Source organism: Symsagittifera roscoffensis, chromosome 4 (assembly GCF_963678635.1).
Source record: "Symsagittifera roscoffensis chromosome 4, txSymRosc1.1, whole genome shotgun sequence".
Classification (NCBI taxonomy): Eukaryota; Metazoa; Xenacoelomorpha; order Acoela; family Convolutidae; genus Symsagittifera; species Symsagittifera roscoffensis.
The window spans coordinates 68831594-68837593 of NC_087065.1; positions in this window are offsets into that span (position 1 = coordinate 68831594).

A 6000-nucleotide genomic window follows, 5' to 3' on the forward strand; every position below is an offset into this window, starting at 1 on the left:
AATGTTTTTCAGTTAGCTATCCCAGCTAGGTACTCTCTAGTTCGAGTCCTAGGTCGAGTTTTAAAAACTATTGTTCAGGTTACCGATCCCACTAGCCCTAGAGACACCCTCTAGGTCAGACGTAGGTCGAGTTATCAAGCAGTTGTTCCGATTATCGATCCCACCAGCCCTAGAGGACATCCACTAGAACGAGACATAGGTCGAGTTGTGGAAATGTTATTCAGGTTACCGATCCCACCAGCCTTAGAGGACACCCTCAAAGTCGAATTAGAGGACACCCTCTAGAGGACAATTTCTAGGTCTAGTCATGGGTTGAGTTATGAAACTATTGTTAAGGTTACCGAAACCACCCGCTCTAAAGGACACCCTCTAGGTCGAGACATAGCAGGAGTTATGAAAACGTTGTTCAGATTATCGTTCGCACCAGCCCTAGATGACACCCACTAGAACGAAAAATAGGTCGAGTTATGGAAAAATGTTCGACATGTACCCTTTATGTCGAGTCATAGGTCGAGATATGAAAAGGTTGTTCATGTTACCGATTCCACCAGTCCTAGAGGACACCCTTAAGGTTGAGTTAGTAAAATGTTGCTTAGATTACCGATCCCACCAGCCCTAGAGGACATTCTCGAAGTCGAGTTATGAAAAAGTTGTTAAAATTTTTGATCCCACAGCCCTAGAGGACAATTTCTAGGTCGAGTCATGGGTTGAGTTATGAAACTATCGTTAAGGTTACCAAAACCACCAGCCCTAAAGAACATTCTCTAGATCGAGGCATAGGTCGAGTTATGAAAACTTTGTTCAGATTTTCGTTCGCACCAGCCTTAAATAATACCCTCTATGTCGAGTCATAGATCAAGTTATGAAAAAGTTGATCAATATATGGATCCCACCAGCCCTAGAGGACACCCTCTAGGTCGAGTTATAGGTCGAGTTATGAAAATGTTGTTCAGGTGAGCTATCCCACCAACCCTAGAGGACACCTTCAAGGTCGATCCAAAGGTCGAGTTAAGAAAATGTTGATCAGAATACCGATCCCATCAGCCCTACAGGACAGCCTTTAGGTCCATATATAGGTCGAGTAATGAAAATGTTGATCAAATTATCGATCCCACCATTCCTAGAGGACACCCTCTAGGTCAAATCATAGGTTGAGTTATGAAAATCTTGCTTAGATTACCAATCCCACCAGCCCTACAGGACAACATCTAGTTCGAGGCAAAGGTAGAATTATTAAAATGTTTTTCAGATAATCGTTCCCACCAGTCTTAAAGGATACCCTCTACGTCAAATCATAGTCGAGTTATGAAAATGTTGTTCAGGTTAGCTATCCCACCAGCCCTATAGGACACCCTCTAAGTCGAGCCATAGGTCGAGTTAAAAAAATTATTGTTCAGATTACCGATCCCACCAGACCTAGAGGACAACCTCTAGCTCCGGACATAGGTCGAGTTATGAAACTGTTGTTCAGATTACCGAACCCACCAGCTCTAGAGGGCTCCCATTAGGTCGATACATAAGTCGAGTTAGTGAAAGTTTGTTCAAATTACTGATATCACTAGCCCTAGAGGACACCCCCTAGGTCCAGACATGGGTCGACTTATGAAAACATTGTTCAGATTACCGACCCCACCACCCCTAGAGCTTACCCTCTAGATCAGACACAGGTCGAGTTATCGAATTGTTACTCAGATTACCTATCCCACCAGCCTTAGAGGATACCCTCTTTGTCGAGTCATAGGTCGAGTTATGAAAATGTTGTTCAGGATAGCAATCCCACCAGCCCTAGAGGGTACCCTCTAGGTCGAGTCCTAGGTCGAGTTTAAAAATTTATTGTTCAGATTACAGATCCCACCAGCCCTAGATGACACCCTGCAGGTCAGACATAGGTCGAGTTATCAAACTGATTTTCAGACTGCCGATCCCACCAGCCCTAGATGACACCCACTAAGACGAAAATTAGGTCGAGTTATGGAAAAGTTGTTCAGATTACCGATCCCACCAGCCCTAGAGGACACCCTCAAAGTCGAGTTATGAAAATGTTGTTCAAATTTTTGATCTCACCAGCCCTAGAGGACAATTTCTAGGTCGAGTCATGAGTTGAGTTATGAAACTATTGTTTAGGTTACCGAAACCACCAGCCCTAAAGGACACCCTCTAGGTCGAGACATAAGTCGAGTTATGAAAACGTTGTTCAGATAATCGTTCGCACCAGCCTTAAATAATACCCTCTATGTCGAGTCATGGGTCGAGTTATGAAAATATTGTTCAGATTAAAGATCCAACTATCCCTAGAGGACACTCTCTAGGTCCAGACATAGGTCGAGTTATGAAACTGTTGTTCAGATTATCATTCCCACCAGCCTTAAAGGATACCCTCTCGGTCGAGATAAAGGTCAAATAATGAAATAAATTTTCAGATTATCGTTCCCACCAGTCTTTGAGGATACCCTCTAGGTCAAATCATACTCGAGTTATGACAAATTGTTCAGGTTAGCTATCCCACCAGCCCTATAGGACACCCTCTAGGTCGAGTCATAGGTCGACTTAAAAAAATATTGTTCAGATTACCGATCCCACCTTCAGTCGAGTTAGTGAAAGGTTGTTCAGATTACTGATCCCACCAGTCCTAGAGGACATCCACTAGGTCCAGACTTAGAACGACTTATGAAAACATTGTTCAGATTACCGATCCAACCAGTCCTAGAGGTCACCCTTTAGGTCACACATAGGTCGAGTTATCAAAAACTGTTGTTCAGATTACCGATCCCACCAGCCTTAGAGGATACCCTCTATGTCGAGTCATAGGTCGAGTTATGAAAACGTTGTTTAGGTTAGCGATTCCACCAACCCTAGAGGGCACCCTCTAGGTCGAGTCCTAGGTCGAGTTTAAAAAACTATTGTTCAGATTACCGATCTCACCAGCCCTAGAGGACACCCTCTAGAACAGACATACGTCGAGTTATGAAACTGTTGTTCAGATTACCGATCCCACCAGCCCTAGAGGGCACCCATTAGGTCGAGACATAAGTCAAGTTAGTGAAAGGTTGTTCAGATTCCTGATCCCACCAGCCCTAGAGGACACCCACTAGGTCCAGACTTAGGTCGACGTATGAAAACGTTGTTCAGGTTACCGATCCCACCAGCTCTAGAGGACGGCCACTAGTTCGAGATATAGGTCGAATTTTGAAAAAGTTGTTCAGATTGACGATCCCACCACACCTAGAAGGCACCCTCTAGGTCGAGACATAGGTCGAGTTATGAAAGTGCTGTTCAGATTACCGATCACACCAGCCTCAGAGGATACCCTCTAGGTCGAGACTTGGGTCGAGTTTTGAAAAATTTCTTCAGATTATCTATCCCATTAGGCCTGGAGGACACCCTCTAGGTCGAGACATAGGTCGAGTAAAAAAAATTGTTGAGATTACTGATCCCACCCGCCTAGAGGGCACCCGCTAGGTCCAGACATATGTCGAGCAATGAAACTAATGTTCAGATTACCGATCCCACCAGCCCTGGAGGGCACCCTCTAGGTCGAGTCTTAAACCGAGTTAAAAAAAACATTAATAAGGTTACCGATCCCACCAGCCCTAGATGAAACCCTCTAGGTCGAGACACAGGACAAATTTTGAAAATGTTCTTCAAATTACCGATCCCACCATCTCTAGAGGACAACCACTAGGTCGAAACATAGATTCGAATTATGAAAAAGTTGCTCAGATTAGCTATCCCATCAGCCCTAGAGGGCACCCTCCAGGTCGAGTCTAAGGTCGAATTTAAAAAACTATTGTTCAAGTTACCGATCCTACGAGCCATAGAGGACACCTTCTAGGTCAGACATAGGCCGAGTTATCAAACCGTTGTTCAGATTAACGATCCCACCAGCCTTAGAGGACACCCTCAAAGTCGAGTTATGAAAATGTTGTTTAATTTTTTTTTATCCCACCAGCCCTAGAGGACATGGGTTGAGTTATGAAACTATTGTTAAGGTTACCGAAACCACCCGCCCTAAAGGACACCCTCTAGGTCGAGACATAGCTGGAGTTATGAAAAAGTTGCTCAGATTAGCTATCCCACCAGCCCTAGAGGGCACCTTTTAGGTCGAGTCTTAGGTCGAGTTTAAAAAACTATTGTTCAGATTACCGATCCCACCAGTCTTAGGGGACATCTTCTAGGTCAGACATAGGTCGAGTTATCAAACCGTTGTTCAGATTACCGATCCCACCAGCCCTAGAGGACCCACACTAGAACGAGACATAGGTCGAGTAAGGGAAAGGTTGTTCAGATTACTGATCCCACAGGCCTAAAGGACGCCCTCTAGGTCGAGACATAGGTCGAATTATGAAAACATTGTTCAGATTACCGATTCCATCAGCCTTAGACTATACCCTCTATGTCGAGTCATAGTTTGAGTTTTGAAAATGTTGTTCAGGTTAGCTATCCCACCAGCCCTAAAGGGTACTCTCTAGGTCGACTCCAAGGTCGAGTTTAAAAAACTATTGTTCAGGTTACCGATCCCCCAGCCCTAGAGGACACCCTCTAGGTCAGACAAAGGTCTAGTTATCAAACTGTTGTTCAGATCACCGATTCCACCAGCTCTAGAGGACATCCACTGGAACGAGTCATAGGTCGAGTTATGAAAATGTTGTTCAGGTTACCGATCCCATCAGCCCTACAGGACAGCCTCAAGGTCCATATATAGGTCGAGTTATGAGAATGTTGATCAAATTATCATAACTCGACCTGTGCTTAGATTACCAATCCCACCAGCCCTACAGGACAACATTTAGTTCGAGACAAAGGTCGATATATGAAAATGTTTTTCAGATTATTGTTCCCACCAGTCTTAAAGGATACCCTCTAGGTCATATCATAGTCGAGTTGTGACAATGTTGTTCAGATTATTGATCCCACCAGACATAGAGGACACCCTCTAGCTCCGGACATAGGTCGAGTTATGAAACTGTTGTTCAGATTACCGATCCCACCAGCTCTAGAGGGCTCCCATTAGGTCGATACATAAGTCGAGTTAGTGAAAGTTTGTTCAAATTACTGATCCCATCAGCCCTAGAGGACACCCCCTAGGTCCAGACATAGGTAGAATTATGAAAACATTGTTCAAATTACCGACCCCACCACCCCTAGAGCTTACCCTCTAGGTCAGACACAGGTCGAGTTATCGAATTGTTACTCAGATTACCTATCCCACCAGCCTTAGAGGATACCCTCTTTGTCGAGTCATAGGTCGAGTTATCAAACTGTTTTTCAGACTACCGATCCCACCAGCCCTAGCTGACACCCACTAAGACGAAAATTAGGTCGAGTTATGGAAAAGTTGTTCAGATTACCGATCCCACCAGCCCTAGAGGACACCCTCAAAGTCGAGTTATGAAAATGTTGTTCAAATTTTTGATCCCACCAGCCCTAGAGGACAATTTCTAGGTCGAGTCATGGGTTGAGTTATGAAACTATTGTTTAGGTTACCGAAACCACCAGCCCTAGAGGACACCCATTAGGTCGAGACATAAGTCGAGTTATGAGAATGTTGATCATATTACCAATCCCACCAGCCCTACAGGACACCCTCTAGGTCGAGACATAAGTCGAGTTATGAAAACGTTGTTCAGATAATCGTTCGCACCAGCCTTAAATAATACCCTCTATGTCGAGTCATGGGTCGAGTTATGAAAATGTTGTTCAGATTAAAGATCCAACTATACCTTGAGGACACTCTCTAGGTCCAGACATAGGTCGAGTTATGAAACTGTTGTTCAGATTATCATTCCCACCTGCCTTAAAGGATACCCTCTAGGTCGAGATAAAGGTCGAATAATGAAATAAATTTTCAGATTATCGTTCCCACCAGTCTTTGAGGATACCCTCTAGGTCAAATCATAGTCGAGTTATGACAAATTGTTCAGGTTAGCTATCCCACCAGCCCTATAGGACACCCTCCAGGTCGAGTCATAGGTCGACTTAAAAAAATATTGTTCAGATTAC